General features: G+C 38.0%; 1 protein-coding gene across 4 annotated transcripts in view; it reads left to right on the forward strand.

Moving 5' to 3' along the window:
• Window positions 1-4,115, forward strand: part of BckdhA (Branched chain keto acid dehydrogenase E1 subunit alpha) — a 336,705-nt gene extending 332,590 nt beyond the window's left edge. For all 4 annotated transcript variants that reach the window (XM_067141838.2, XM_067141839.2, XM_067141835.2 and 1 more), the window contains one exon: window positions 3,609-4,115. The gene's annotated coding sequence lies outside the window, so the exon portion shown is untranslated. The remainder of the gene's footprint in view (window positions 1-3,608) is intronic.
• The last annotated feature ends 13,215 nt before the right edge of the window (window positions 4,116-17,330 follow it).

Below are 17,330 nucleotides of genomic sequence, written 5' to 3' on the forward strand. Positions count from 1 at the left end.
ATATTTTTTGCAATACAAAAAATATTTGCTTTTCTTCCTGGTGTAATCCACTATTTATTTAACAGTTTAGCAATGGTATAGAATTTTCTCTCTCTTACTATTTTTGTTTTATATTCATTACCCAAATATTCAACTCTCAGCATGTTATTTTCCCTACATTCTGTTAATATATGTGCCTCTTCCATTTTTTCTCCACATAACAAACATTGTTTTTTGTTATTTCTCTCTCTCTCTCTGACCCTTATTTTTATATATCCCCATTAGCCACCACACCATGCCTCTTACTTCTCTGTTTGGAAGCCTCTCTCTGCTTATTGACATATTTTGTATAATTTTATAAAATTCCAGCAATGTCCTTTTAGTTCCACATTCTGCCATAATCGTCTCTTTCTCGATATCCTTCAATCTAATCATTACTTTCTTACTGAATTCCATATCTTTATTCTGAATCTCTTTACCCCAGTAACTTCCCATTCCTATTCTGTTGAGCCTCCTTTTCACTTTTGTTAGCCAGTAATCATCCTTTATGTGTTTCATCGGTTGTTGGTATGCTAAATTTGGTATTTCCCTCCCTTCTCCCCGAATGCTTATATTTTCCCGTAGTCTTCTAACCAGGGGGGTGAAACTCTAATAGGGCTTTTGGTTCCAATCTGTAACTAGCTTCAGGTAGTTTCAGTCTCTTTTTCTAGATGGTGCTGGAGGTCATTCATAACGTCTAAATAGTTATATACACGTTCTGTAGATGGCACCCAAGTAAGCATGAAATGAGCGTTGTTAATAATTAAAGGCAGTTTGTCTCGAAGTGAAGTATTTAAAGTATTTCAAGTCTAACCTCAATCAGTGGGCCCTTCTAACAAATTAATTAGCCATAAAATGTCAAGCATTGTGGAGATAATATTGCTGAATTGCATCGAATTCGACTTTAGCCAATCGATTAACCTTGTTCGAACTTATATCGATTTTAATCGATAGTTCCCATGATGCTACAGTATTTGTGTTGTTTGAATTCCAAGTGCTCATGTGCTTGTGCTGTAAATCTTCGCTCCTTGTGCTTGTTTATTTGAAATATATCTTCGCCAGTCCTCCTGAAATCCTATATTTCCTGTTTGAGTACACGTCAGGGGCTGAAAGCTGAATGGTTCTATTAATGTAGTTCTATATATTTCCTGTCTCAGTGCATTTAATTCTGTTATATTTATTTTCATGTGGTACTTGGATATTGATGTGATACCCCATTTTCTTGCAAATGGTGTGCTCTGTTGTCTTGCTTTCGAAGGGATTTCTTATTTCTTATAATATCAGCTTTGTGTAAATGTGTCAATCATTCATTTGAAGTTAAAGCTGCTTTGAGGTGTGTGGTTATGTTCTCAGTAACATAGTATGGCATACGAACTAGGGGTATCAGATCATTATTTATAACGTAGTAAGTACTTGGAAATAAAAATATATGAATTACAATGTATTGGGCATGGAAGTAGTAGAACTGCATTATTATCGCCGTTTGGGGGGGGAGGAGGGGCAGGGAAAGGAGGGGGGGAGGAGCCGTTAGCATACCCGGATGTGCGTCACTGCGCCGGATGTTAATTCTCCGCGCTATCTGTTGATAGTAATACTAAGGTATTGCATCAGAATGCACACTGTGGCGCTATCTCGGAAAAGAGACTAAAACTCCTAGCGCCAAGTGGCTTGGAACCGAAATTTATCATTGAGTTTCATCTCTATTCTATTCTATCCTCTTTGCTTCTAACTCTGCTATTGGCTGCGCAATCTGGAAGACCCATAATTATTTTACAGGATTTATTACTTATTACGTATAATTCTTTTCTCTCTACTTCAATGCCCTCTATTTCTACTCCATTGATATCACCATTACATTTAAAATATTGTTATGTAACTTGTATTCAGTGTTAGGCATTTTCCTCTCTAAATACCTTATGCTGATAAAGCAGCCAACCCCTTCATTTTAGCACGTATTATTTGCTATTCCACATCCCTTTCGACGTCATTATAATTCCTAAGTATTCTATTTTATTTACAACTTTTAGTTCTACACCCTGTAACCTCCAGCCCCTTTGCGCTTCCCGAGAAGCTATTGCTAAGTCTACCGCGCTCCCTCCTAATTACATTATTCGTTAAGCTTCCCGTTTCATCCTCTGCCCACCCACCGTTCAAAATATGTAATTCCTCCATTGCACATATTTCTTATTGTTTCTTACCAATCTTATTACTTTATATTTACTTCTCCTTGCTTCTACTAAAATTTGATCTATTTCTTTATTGTACATTGGATTTTTTCACCCACCCTTGCATTGAAATTTCCCATTATAATTATTCCTGCTTATTCATTAATTTGATCTGGTTTATTTCTCCAACAAGATTATCAAAGAAGTATTTTTCCTCAAAGGGGGGCCCCAAAGGAGGGTCGTAGCAGAAACCTATGAAAATTTCTCTCTCTTTCTGCTTTCTTTCAGCTATTTTTTTTACCCAAACCATTTCATTAATTCCTGATTCCCATCCCTGTTTTGTTTCATTTTACTCCAAATTTTATATCCCAACATTTGTAATTTATATCCTACTGCAGAGGTGCTAACTATTACGGATTGTCCGTAATTATTACAGATTTCACCTCACGATTACGGAATTACGGTCAAAGGAGAAATTACATTACGACGAAAAAATAATTTTCTATGGAAAAGAGAAAAGAAGGAAAAATGTTCAGTCCTTTCGAGCCTTTCTCCTAAATCGTCCCTGTTACAAAGCTTGTGAGTTGGCAACGATACTTATTCGATCGTGACTTCCTTTTGCTACCCATAAGCGTTGTAAAATTCATTGTGAATGAATGAGCTCAGGCGCTGCTCTTCTCCACTGTAAATCATTCGGTAATGTTGTATTTGATGTGTAAAGTGTACCTGACAGTTGACAGAAAGATTGAGAAAGAAGTGAGGCCTACATTAAGCACATCTGCACTGGAATCGCTTATGGTTCAGAAGACGAAAATGTTATCAGTCACAGTGGGAAGGATGCTTAAAGAAAAACTACATTGAAAAAACAACTGCTGCGTGAGAAACAAGCAACAAGGAAAGAGCAACATTTAAAGTAAATTTTATGTAATAATCCTTGCGGTGTAGCCTATGGAGTTCTACCTGTTTTATCAAAGAACTTACAGGTTGTGTGCAAATTTTATTGTGTAATATGATATACTTTCGAATAGATTGCTAGAGGTAAGGGAAAAAGGGGTGTCATTATCGAGATGGAAGGAGCATGCTTTGAACTTCACTCGAAATATTTCTCGGGGGCGAGGGGCGATTACTGATAATCCACTTCAAAGGTTGGCACCTCTGCTACTGGCATCCAGGTTTCAATCACCCCCATAATCTCATTATTCCACATTAAATCCCAGACCTCATTACTTCCCATCCTTGTAACCCAAAGTCATGTTACCCTCTTCTTTGGCCTCTATAAATGAATAATGCTGTAGTTCTTAATTGTTTGTTATAGTGTCACCTACCTGTGAAGTATTCAAAACCTCATAGGTGGTTTTATTTTCTTCAGTCATTGTTCATCCGTTTTGGAAAACACAAACATAGTTTTCTTTTTCTTGTTTTCAGCATCTTTGAAGCTCTGGATTCACAATACTGACTGAAACTATAACAAAGTACAAAAATTGGGCCAAAGAGAGATCATCTATACTTCAGATTTATACTTTGCTACAATTGTGCTGTGAGCAATATGTTTGGTTGTTTTATTGCAATTGGGCTAATGTTTTGAAAATAAAAAGAGTATATTTTTTACAATATGCGAGGCAGAATGAAGAAAAGCAGAAGGAAAAAGTTAAGAATTGAGGAGCATGTATGCCTGTGTGTTAGGAATCCAGATATATATGTGTAAATGCATTGTATGTATGGTCGATAGAATTGTTAGTCCCTTTCTCTCCTGCTCCTCTGCACTACTGTGATGAATGTTAGGATAAAATATCACAAAATGTTCTTTATATAATGTGATCATTCATTTAGGCCTTCGGGTTTGCTATTAATGGGATACTTTGTATCAATTTTTTTTTAAATGTAACAGGTTTTTATTGGCAATAAAAGTATTGAAAATGTGAACTTCATTAATTTTTGAGTGGTTATTAAGCTTTTCTTGGTTATTGTTTTTAATTCATTTTTACAATATAATCCACTTGGAACTATTCTCTCATTACATTTCAGTCAGAAACAACAAAAGCAGTTTTGTTGGGGTGATTATAGCTATAGCAATTAACTTAAACCTTGACCATTCCTAACGCTCCAAAGCATTACAGAGTTTTATGACTCTTCTGATATGCAGAATGCTGCAAAACGCTGATCATACACACGGTCGTTAGAACTGTGTTGTTAGAATATTAAAGGGTCTTGTGAAACCACACTGCATTCACATAACTCAGCAAGATCTCAACATCTTATTACAGTCTTTCCTATGTATATTTCACAGGCAGGGCTAGTTTATAAACATCATCTTCCAATTAGGGATTATTCGTGTTTGAGTTCACACCATGTTGTGTACTTATTGCGGAGTAGTGTCGAAAGGTTTGAAATAATGCCAAATTGAAGATGTTTTGTAAGTTAGTGGAGATAGTGAACTTCCTAGTAGTGGTTCAGAATTGCATCTGCTGAATGTAATAGTGATACCGATCCTGAGAATCATGAAAATCATGAACCTATATTTTGGAGTCATGATATTCAGTTTGAAAATGAAAATCCACAGCCTGTTTCCCGTCATGCGACCAGGTTAGGAATGGAATGAATGTAGCCCCATCTAGCGGCGAAGCCTGTCGCACTCCTCTGGGGCAATGATTAATGACTGACTGATGGAATGAAATGATAGTGGAGAGTTTTGCTAAAATGAAAGATCAACAGGGAAAACTTGAGTACCCGGAGAAAAACCTGTCCCGCCTCCACTTTTTTCAGCACAAACCTCACATGGAGTGACCAGGATTTGAACCACAGAACCCAGCGATGAGAGGCCGGTGCGCTGCCACCTGAGCCACGGAGGCTCTATATTCAGTTTAACTGGAAATATGAGAAAACAGTGCTGGTCTAAATCATGATTTACCTTCCGGGAGTTCAGTAAAAGATTTTTAATTATTTATGGGATGGGAATTTTATGAGCTAGTAGCAAAGCAGACTAATATTCATGCCAAATATTTACAAAGGAAAACTGGCACTGTTGATGCTACCTGGCAAGACACTAACAAAATAAGGGGAATATGTAGGTGATCTAATTTGTATGGATTTGGTTGTTTTGCCTGAAATTGATGATTACTTCCTAGAAAACTTTTGTGTGTGCCCATTAGTAAGGCAGGCAATCGCACTGAAACTGTTTAGCAAACTTGGGCAATATTTACATCTGAGTAGCCATGAAAACTGACCAGCACCATAAGATGAATATTATGATATCCCATAGAAACTATGCAACTTACCGAAAATTTCAGAATTTTTGTATGCACCTGGCAGGGAACTCTCAGTAAATGAAGCTATAATAGGTTTCAAGGGAAGATTTATTTTAAAACAGTATCTATAGGGAAACCCACCAAATGGGGTATTGTGGGGTATCAAGGCATGGGGTATTGCTGACAGTGGAAATGGGTACCTTCCAAAATGTGACATTTACAAGGGAAAGAAAGAAACACAGGACCAAAATTTATTATGAGGAGAGCAGGTGGCTTTACATCTGACAGAGCCATACTGGGAAAATTGGCATCATACTTACTTTTCAGTTCTGCAAAACTAATGAAATTATTGCTAATGCATAACACCTACAGTTGTGCAACAATGACTGTAAATGAAAAGGGTTGGCCTGATCAGTTTAGGAAACCTGCACAGTTGAAACACAAGAGGGGAGAATGTAGTAATATGCAAAATGAGTGTGTGGCAAGGTACAGTGAAACGATAAAACAGATGAAGTCAGTGAAGAAATAGAAATTGCGTGTCCTCGTGCTGTCATAAATTACACAAAACACATGGGTGGCATGGACATCATTGATCAGAAAAGAGAATACTACGGAGTTGGGTGATCATCTAAAGAATTGTAGAAAATGATTTTTCATTTTGTGTTCCATATCTGCATTGTGAACAATTCCAATCTTTACAATATGACAGCTGTGCTGAACTTTTGACCAAAGTTGGTGCAACGGCTCATCGGGAACTTCACGCAAATGTAGAAGTTAACCCATTGGCATTCAGTATCCTAAATTATTTCATTCACTTGTGAAGATACCTGGTCATGCCAAAGTGTGTGCTTTGTACTTACAAATGTTAAACAAAGCAGCTTCTGGGAGAGGCAAAGAAACAACATTCAAATGTAAGCAGTGCAATCTACCACTGTGAAGGATGGGATGCCTTTGGAATACCATCAGGAGTAAAATGTTGAGATTCAAAACTTACGGTGAGTACAAATAAATACCCACTGATCATTTAGATACAAAATAAATTAAATGTGTATCTTTATTCGTTTGACTTCTGTGTCATTTTTTTAAAGGGTGGCATTTATACTGATATGTCTATTGGGATTCAAATTACCCTGTCAACGCTGCCTTTAAGTAGGGAATGGCGAAGGGATAATTAGCAATAGCAGAGTTAGAGCTGCTGCATTGCTGCCAACATCGGCCCATTATATGTGAATCCAGGCTCTGCCTGTCACAAGCCAGGGCAAAGGGCAAGTGATAGAGGAGTAACACCTTCGTCCAGGTGGCCCGGCTTATAGCACCTGACAAGGGCCCCTCGCCAGGGTTACGGAGAAAGCCTCAGGGCAGCTTTGGCAGAGAAGAAAACATATTGCTGTTGGTGGACGAGGCATGCCAGTACTCAGTCTGCTGTCTAGTAGATGAAGTAGGTAACTGCTAAAGGCTAGGGGAGTTCACCCTGAGAGAATAGTATTCAACTGTGTTGGCACAGCAAGTCAGCTGAAGAGGGAAAAAAGGAGGAGGACTGCTGGAGTGGAGAATCGATGATGATGATGATGATGATGTTGTTGTTGTAAAACTGTTATTGTTGGTTTTCATCAGTAATTCATAATTATACCTAACTGCTACAAAAGATTAATCATTTTAAGGATGCCTTGATAGCTATTTCAGCCTTAGGCCTGTGTCTTAAATGATTGTGTAAAAATGGTCAGTAAATTTGCAGGCAGGAAACTCAAGAAGTACTGTAGAAGAAAAACATAAATTTTTTCTTTAAATTGATAAAATTGTGTAACATATCAAAATTGATTTTTTATTGAAATACAAAAATAAATAAAACAAATCTTGGTTTCTTCTCTCCAAAGTAAAAATATAATATGTTTATTGTATGAAAACGGGAAACAAACTACAGTTTAACCTGCCCTAACAGATAACTCCCTATATGGACATTTTTCCACAAAACCGATTTTACATAAGACGGGTGAAATAAGCCTCATTTAAATGGGCACCATGAATTCCGGTCTGCTGACATGGCCATTACTCTCATCCATTTATGTTATGCAGACAATTTACTCAGTCCAGAACACTATTTTTATACTGGGCTGTGTTGTCGTTTCTTTTAAAACTTGTCTGCAGACATGGGAATCCCTTTTAAATGCTTGTACTATTTTGAGTCCAAGGAAAAGAGAGAAAGAAATGCTGTAGTAGCCATGAAGTTAATTCTTCTGTACAGGGCTCTTTCCAAACCTTTCGTTAAGGTCATCATGTGTTCTAAATAGTGTACACTGAAAATTCTAGTTGCCCAGGAATACTGCCAGTGACTTGTTTACTCACAAGTTACCAAGGGATTTTCCGACCTAGCTTGCATCGTTCTATTCATAACTCAGATTGTGGTCAAGGTCAGATAGTTCAGTTAAACTTACATGCAGTAATTGTTGAGACAGTAATACCATAGTATTTAATTGCCCAGTAAACGAATTACAAGGGACAAGCATATTAGATCTTGAGACCTGAAGAAATATAATTACAAAAAGTGCGAAAGGACTTTCAGGGAGGAAGCTCGCAGAAAAACTAAAATAAAGGAAAATTCAAATAAACACAATTTTGAAGAATAAAAATTAAATTTTAAGTTAATGGAAGGAAAATAAGGATCAAGGAATGAAAAGGAAGCGAGAGTCAATTTTTGCAGAAGTGAATGTTGTGGTATATGAGCGGTTCAAGTACTGTATGTTCAAGCACAGAAGCTGTGAAGGAGTGGGCCAATGTTACAAGACATTGCAAATAATTGAATGTTGAGATTCTTAAACAGATTAAGAATTTGTGTGTCGTGCTGGATCATGAGTATGGGAATGACGCAATGGAACCATTTAACAGACTTTATTTCCTTTTCAAGGATACTGCAGTAAAGAAAAATATGTGCTAATTGCAGCTGAATGATAACTTCCTGAAGCTATAATGATTGTAAAGTCTGTAAAATCACATCCAATATCTGCCAGACAAATATTTAATTAGAAATGATTTAGAATAACCAAAATAAAGATGTATGCTTATATTTTAGATGGATGTTCTTTACCATTAAAACTTTTGATTAATTTTTACAACCTTCCTTCAGTGGATACCTCTTGTAACGGGCATTTTCCTCCTGAAACGAGGTGTCTACAGAAGAGAGGTTCAACTGTATTTTTAGTAATACTCTTTTTTGCTGGTCTCTCTAGTAGTTCAGTAATACAAGAGAGCAACGTAACATCAATTCTTTCTTTATATAACATAACTATTTGTTTTAAACTTGAATCGTGACCATTCTGTCAAAGAATACAATTCTGATGTTACCATCTGATCATTCTGACTTGTAAGACTGTTGTCCTAATATTAATGGGGCGTATGGAAGGAAGGAAGTAGAACTAGCTGAGTCCACAGAAAAGAAACATCTGGATGTGTTAGGCATTAATGATGTTCGGGTAAGGGGAGATAACGAGAAAGACATACGACATTAAGAAGTTATCTTGACAGGTGTTAAAAAAGGGAAGGGCAAAGTGTGGGGTAGGAGTATTCATCAGGAATACCATTGCATGCTATGCAGTTTCTGTTAGGCACATAACTGAGCAAATAGTGTGGGTAGATTTAACAGCTGGAAGAGGTAGGACAAGAATTTTCTCAGTCTATTCATCATGTAAGGGTGAAGATGAGGACGAAGATTACACATTTTACGAAGCACTGAGTGACATTGTCAGGGTCAGCAGCAAGCATAGATAGTGCTAACGAGGGATTTCAATGCAACAGTTGGAAATAGGACTGAAGGATATGAGAAGGTGATGGCTAAATGTGGGGAAGATATGGAATGTAATAGGAATGGGAAGCGTTCTGTGCTACAGAGTGGTACATGAAAAAACTGCCTGTGTGGAGACTGATGCTGCGTCATTTTTGTTGTCAGTGTTGCCTGCCTATCGTCGCCTATTGTTGCAAAGATGTTGAGACTATGAGACTATGTCTGTTGAACACTAATTATAACACCTGCAACACTGTACCATAACATGCATGTAAATGAAACACAGTTTTGAGTTACAATAGTGGAATTGTACATGTTTAGTGGTTCATTTATGAAAACACGGAACATTTTCTCAAACAAGTTTCCTGATTTTTCCATATCAGCAAAGAGCAGTGTACAGAATTTGGTGAAAAAGTGGCTACTACAGGGTCAGTTGCAAAAGCAAAAAGGAATCAGGGTCCATCTGATAGTACACCTGCTGTGATAACGGGTATTTGGGCACATGATCCTAAGGAGGAACGTAAATTGTTGCAACAGGTGAGCGTTTTGCATAGGTCTTACCAATGTGTTTTACATGATGTAGGGTTGAATACTTACTAAATTGAAATGTGTCCAAGAACTGAAAGAGGAATACGAGGCAAAACCTATGAATTACAGTGCATGGCTACTTCAAACAATAGTGAGTGGATTGTTGGATCCGCTGCCGTATTTCATGAGTGATGAAGCCCGGTTCCATCTGACAGGACATGTAAACTCACAGAATACCAGATCCTGGTCAGCAAACAATCCTTATATGAAACATGAAGAATATTTTCTCAGATAAGGAAATCGGAGTGTGGTGCGCTATGCCTGCAAGTTAGACTGTGGGTCCCATATTTGTTCAAACATGAGTATACGGTGATGCAGTGAAGTGTATATGAGAATCCTTGAGGAATTTTATGAATAGTTGACTCCCCATGAATGCTCATGCACCATCTTTAAACATGATAGGGCGATGTGTAGCACTTCACCCGAGTCAATCCCAAGAATTCATGAAAGATTCGCACAAAAGAAGACTGTCAATAAAGGATTATGGCCACTGCAATCGCCAGACCTTTCCACTTGTGACATTTATCTGTGGGGCAGTCTGGAGAGAAAAGAGTGAAGGACAATATTCGTAATGAAATCTTGAGAATTGATGCCACAGAATTGCGCAAAGTGTATAATAACATGTTAACTTAAGGCACACACAACAGTGCACATAACAGAGCTCAATAGCTGCAATCGCTTAAGTGCGGCCAGTATTCAGGAGATAGTGGGTTCGAACCCCACTGTCGGCAGCCCTGAAGATGGTTTTCCATGGTTTCCCATTTTCATACCAGGCAAATGCTGGGGCTGTACCTTAATTAAGGCCACGGACACTTCCAACTCCTAGCCCTTTCCTGTCCCAAAGTCGCCATAAGACCTATCTGCGTCAGTGCAATGTAAAGCAACTTGTTAAAAATAAAAACATTGCATTGGAGCACAAGGTTGTCATTTTCAGCACTTACAGTAAAAGGCAAGATCATTTCAGTAGGTAAAGATCTTTGCATTTAACACATTGGAGGGTAAGGGCGCCAGAATGGGTGGCTTACAGGGATGCTATAGTAGAAATGGCAAGGGAATGCCTAGGAAGAAATGTGTGTAAAGATGGGGAAAAGCGACCATCTTGGTGGAATGATGCATTGATGGCAGCTTGTAAACTTAAAAAGAAGTCAGATTAGAAGTGGCTCCAAACAAGGAATGGTGCAGGCAGGGAATTGTACGTAAATGAAAGAGACAGAGTGAAAGAAACAGTTTTTGAATCCAAGAAGAAGTCACGGGAATATTTCTGTAATCTGGAAAGTCAGTCAAGCGGCGGGGAAACCTTTCTGGACAGTAATAAAGAATCTTGGAAAGATGGGAAAAAAAGGAAAATAGAAGTGTATTGAGTAAATTAGGTGAAGTCACAGTAGATTGCTGGGAATCACTGGACAGGTGGAAGGAATAGTTTGAAAATTGTCTCAGAATAAAAGAAAATTTGTTGAATTCTCAAACAAAGGAGGTCGTGGGAGGACGACAATAATGATCATGAAATTAAGCTTGAGGAAGTGCAAAGGATGGTAAATCCACTCCATTTTCTTAAGGCAGCAGGACAGATGAAATTTGACCTGAAATGGAGAAATATATTTGGAAGGCAGGGATGAAATTGCTTCCGAGTAATAAGATTAGCATGGAATGTTAGTGAGGTACCTCCTGACTAGTCAAAAGCAGTAATTGCAGCCTATCAGTAAGCAAGAGAAATGGAAGGATTGCAATAACTATTGAGGTATTTCACTGATCAGAATATCAGGCAAGGTGTTCACTGGCATTGTGGAAGTAAGTGTGCGATCATTGGTTGAGAGTAAGTTGGATGAAAATCAGTATGGTTTCAGCCCACAGAGGGACTGTCAGGAGATTTTCAGTATGTGCCAGACACAGTGGAACCTCCATATCTGGAATCGCCTTTGGAGCAAAATTTTATTTCGATTTATCTAAATTTCGAGATATAGAGAATATAGTTTTTGAACATGTTTAGCACATTATTGTATCGTGTATATACGGGCATATACTGAATACATTATTTTTAACAGTAGGCCTACTTTAAAATATACAAACTATATTTTACGGCATAACTTTAGAAGACAGGATACCATACAGACAGTAGAGAAACGAGAAACGTACCTCGGTTAACACCTTTGGAAATAATCCGTTAAGTCTTGTCTGTTTGATACTGTTAACTAGTGATGGGTCGAACCACAGAACACCAATATAAAACAGAAGTGCACAGTCCATGTTAGAGCTTGGAAACAAAGATGACAGAAGCGCTCCTAGTGGTCTGGATCCTAAGTGATAGCACGGCCGGATGGATCCCTTGCTGCGCTAGCGAGAGCTACGCATCAAGTTGGCCGTGGTTATAGGTATGAGAATCTTAGCTTGCAAAGTACCTCCTGGTATGAGAACTTTTGTTTTTTTTATATAGGATATTCCGCCTCCCCACACGTTTCTCAATATCTTAACATGTTGAATAACGTGTAATAGTCTACATTTTTTATCTCATTATGGTGTGACTGAGCAATATGTTTTACTACTGGTTCATAAATTACTTTGTATTTTCAGACTTTCGTATACATAATGAAACGAAATTCAGTATGTTAAAATACTGAGAAACGTGTGGGGACGCAGGATATTCTAAATAACAAAACGAAAGTTTTCATGCCAGGAAGTACTCTGCAAGCTAAGATTCTCATACCTATCACCTTGGCCAGCTCACTAAATTCGGAAACCTACAACCTGGAAAATAAACTTTGTCATTGGGAACAGGACCACAACGTCGCATACAATGACATTGTGTGTTCAGTTGGGAATGAGGAGCTTTGAGTGGATTGAATTCTGTGGGAGAAACACTAACATAACCTTATCAAACAATAAAAACAAAATCATGATGACATTTGAAGTTTATTGAATTACAACTTAATTAATACAATGAAAACACTACAAACATTTTAAATGACAACAGGAAAAGCAGAGAAATGATAGGTACATGAAAGAAGACAATCAGTCATCAGCGATCTGCGTTTAGAGTTGTTGCTGAGGTGGTAGTTCCATTACAATGTTTACCACCAATACAAGTCTTCAAATTGCCTAGGCCATCATCAGTTAATGAAGACTGCAGTACCATGGTTTCAGCAAAAGTACAAGCATCAGTAAAATACATATATCTTCACTATAGACGGTTATGCCCTTCACCGTTCATCCTACAATCCTCTGTGAATTAACCATGTCTCTTCAAAGCCCTCTTTTCGCAACTAGCTCTGTGGTTTCCTTTAGTTCTACACCTCTGACTTTTAAGAGTTGGTGGTGGTGATTATTGTTTTAAGAGGAAGTACAACTAGGCAACCATCCTCTATATAACACTAATCAGAGGGAAGAAATGGAAGGGACCCAACACTTTGAAAAGTGAAGATATCGGCCAAAGGAAGATAAAAGGCCATGAAAATGAAAGACTTCCTAGAATTCGCAACCTAGTACCATCAGGGTCGAAAAGAACAAAAGCTGACCAAGGGAGGTCTGATAAAATAGATGAAAGCGAGGTGCCTGACAAGTAATTGGACGCAATGCCAGTACTCAGCTAAGGGCCCCGTGGTCACCAACCCACGCTCCCATGTTTGGAGCCACTTTTCGTCGCCTCTTATGACAGGCAGGAGATACTGTGGGTGTTATTCTATCCCCCCCCCCTCCAAAGGTGAACCTGACCTTAAAATCCCTGAGAACTATGTCTAATCATTGTTCTGATCTCATCCTACCTCTCTTACCCTCCATAACTAAGTCCATTATTCTCCTAGGAATCATTTTCATCCATTAGTTCCTCCTGTGGGTGGAGGCAATAGAACAAAACCCACAATATCCCCTGTCATAAGAGGCGACTAAAAGGGGCCCTGGAATTGGGAGCGTGGGTTGGCGACCACAAGGCCCTTAGCTGAGTCCTAGCATTGCTTCCACTTACTTGTGCCAGGCTCCTCACAGTCTATCCTATCCAACTTCCCTTGGTCAACTCTTGTTCTTTTCTAACTCAGATGGTATTACATATGGAGGTCTAGGAAGTATTTCATTTTCCTGCCCCTTGTGACCCTTTTCTTTCTTTGACAGGTTCCTTCATTTTTCAAAGTGTCGGATCCCAGGACCAATTGCTAGGCCACTCAACCTTTGCCCGTGGTTCACGAACTAGGATGTGACTACAGAAACCCACACCATGAACCCATACAGTATATACAGATAATATTTACAACCACACAAGTCTTAAAATTCCTCAGCCTACATATGACAATGTGTAACCTAATCAATGAAGGAGAAGCAGTATACAATAGGCTATACATATATACTGTAATGCTTACAACCACACAAGTCTTCAAACCAAAATACCTAGGCCAACACATGGCATACAATCAACCAATGAAGAAAATATATTGGTGCCAGCAAATACGACAAGCAATCATACAGTCTATACAACTGCACAAGTCTTAAAACTACCTAAGCCTGCGTATAGCTAACCTGATAATAAATTCTAGCAAAATTAACACTGTTTACATACACAGTTGTTACTGGCATTTGAATTTTTTTAAACGTTTTTGTCATGTCCAGCTGAATACTTTTCCTCAACCAAATGTTTACACTCTTTTAAATGAGAAATGGAAGAGTTGCCTGCAAAATTACATTTTCAAGATAATGTTTCCTACAAAAGGAGTAAGCTGCCTGGAGAATAAACCTTTAAAGCTATTATCTAATGCTTCTGTATGACCATATTTGTCCAAAAATATATACAATGGGTCATGAATATGAAGCAGAAAATCTTTCAGTTGTTTACTGGCATACTGCAAGTTAGCTGATGAACTGTTTTCTTTCAAATATGTAAATAAATGGCCTTCAGTCAAGTTAGGTAAATATAGATTTCCCTTGCACACATCACATTCATTATTTATACCTAAAACTTTCAAAATATATCCTTCTACATATGTCACAGCTTGATTGTCCTCTAATAGTTCAGAGTGGGATTCACTGGTCTGACTTGAGACAGTAATTTATACCTTCACAATTAACAGAGCCAGTGCCACTTACGTACTCCTGGATTGTCATCATCAGCACTTTTAAAAACAGATATAAATTGCTAAGGGGAAAACAATTATCACTCTCACACTTACCCATATTCTTGAAGGGCAAAGCCATATTATTTCCAATACAAGTTTTTAAAAGCATTACAAACTGAAAACATGTGGATTTGTGTTGGAAATGCCGTGCTGTCATATGCAATATAATGCATTCTCTAAGGGCTCCTGATTGAGAGCTTTCATATTACCTAAAATACCTGAATCCTACTTTCTTCTACCTATTCAAAAAAAAATTAATAGATCGTATAGTAATCTGCCACCCATCAATGAAACTGAATGTGCATGTCTTATCTCTACCAGTTTTAAGGTCTCCTATTTTCCAGGTACCTATCTCTTTTAGAATAGTGTTCCAAAACTCAATGTGTGGAGAATTTCCTGAAAGGGCACATCTATACATCTTACTTTCATGGGCATTCTGGTTACAACTGTTCAAAGAATCCAGAAGGTTGTCACTTGCTTCTACAAATTCTGCTGTGTATATAGCTTCTGAGGGCAACACTTTGAGTAGCTACAAATGTTTCAATTACAGCTGCCACAGTATGGCTTAACTGTGCAGCAGCAACTTTAACTTTCATTCACATAGCTATCCTGGAAGTTGAAATGTTGTTTTCTCAGTTTGGGCAAAAAGGACACATTTATAGGAAGGGGTGTTAGGGATTGCAATAACTTACCAAGGGAAATGTTCAATAAATTTCCAATTTCTTTGAAATCATTTAGGAAAAGGCTAGGAAAACAACAGATAGGGAATCTGCCACCTAGGCGACTGCCCTAAATGCAGATCAGTATTGATTGATTGATTGATTTAAATCTTTTCCCTTGGTGAATATTGAATGTATTTAAATGTTACCACCCTGTGATCATTAACCTGAATCTTATTTTCAATTAAGGCACTTCTGGTATTTTTCAGAAGGGGAACATGATACATGACAACGTGGTTCACTATTCACAAGAAAATGGAATGGACTGGGTCTATCTAAATTACCTTGACAATGCTTTCTGATTTCTCAAGCCATGGTCACAAATTGTGCAAACAACTTTCAACCCTTACTTATAACAAATTCAATCAGCTGTTGTAAGGCTACATTACATGCTGGTACTGAATTTGTGGTGAAATAATAATTTATTTAACGCGCACAATGTGCAAAGAATTACTGTATAAAAACATTAGTCTTCGTTGCAAAATTTCACCAGTGATTCTGATCGCTGTTTACAATTTAAAACATGGTACCTAGTACAGTGTGCTCCACATCTTAAACATACACAGTTCAAACCTGGTTCATGATAACGCTTTATATTACACAGTTTATAATGGAACCCATGAACGGAGAACCTTGTCAGCAGGTGTCGCAGTTCATATCCACCTTGAACCCACTCACGATTTAGCATGGCATCGGTAGAGTAGAAATCTTCCCAGATGTCAGCCTTCTTCGATCGTAGGTCTCGAAGCAGATGTAAATAGGGTGTTGTTGCTGGAAGTAACAACTGTAACCTTAGCTCTTCCACATAAAATCCCTCTCTGGATAGCTCATACACGAGCCGGGAAGGAGAATATTTGGAGAGGCACAGAGCCCGTTTCAAGTAGGTTGCCTTCAACTTCTCGATTTTATCTAACTGTTTCATACTCAAATGTTCCCAAATGTTTTCCAAGCCATATGTTGCTATAGGGCTGATTTTTAGATGAAAGAGTTTTATGGCCGTTTCTAAAGACAAGTTTCTCAGGTGCTTAATGTCAGATATTGCTTTCATCGATGCATTTAGACGGTCTATGAGATGGAGGGTGAAAACATTACCTTGGGTTTGAAAAATTACACCCAAGTATTTAAAATGCTTTACGGACTTAAGTTCTTGGTCTTCATAATAGAAGATTCCATGAGGTCCCCCTCTTCTAAACGTCATGGACACTGTTTTTTCTACATTCAGTTTGAGCTCATTTTTCTTTATCCAGCCTACTATTTGGTTGAATGATTCCTGGAGTTCCTTCTCTGACGTTGATGTTAAGACCATATCATCAGCGTACATTAATAGTTTGACGCTTTCCTGGTTTACCAAATCTACTATGTCTGCTGTCGCAATGATGAATAATAATGGACTTAACGGGTCTCCCTGTAATACCCCGGTTGTTTGATCCAAAATAATAGATTTGGTAATGCCATCATCTACTTCTATTGAATTGTTGAGCAGTAAGTTCCTAATCAGCGGTATAAGGTAGTTCGTACTACCAATAAAACTCTCCAATTTTTCTAACAGTATGGTTCTGCTTATGGTGTCGAAAGCTTTCGAATAATCTATAAAGATGGCATGCAATTTACCCTCTGGTTTCTTTAAGGCTTCTTCTATGTCATTCTGGAGACAGCGGATAGCTAAAGTCGTTGATTTTCCTTTTCTAAATCCGAATTGCGACTCCGGTAGGTTATTTTCCACCAGT

This window comes from Anabrus simplex, chromosome 2 (genome assembly GCF_040414725.1).
Source record: "Anabrus simplex isolate iqAnaSimp1 chromosome 2, ASM4041472v1, whole genome shotgun sequence".
Lineage (NCBI taxonomy): Eukaryota > Metazoa > Arthropoda > Insecta > Orthoptera > Tettigoniidae > Anabrus > Anabrus simplex.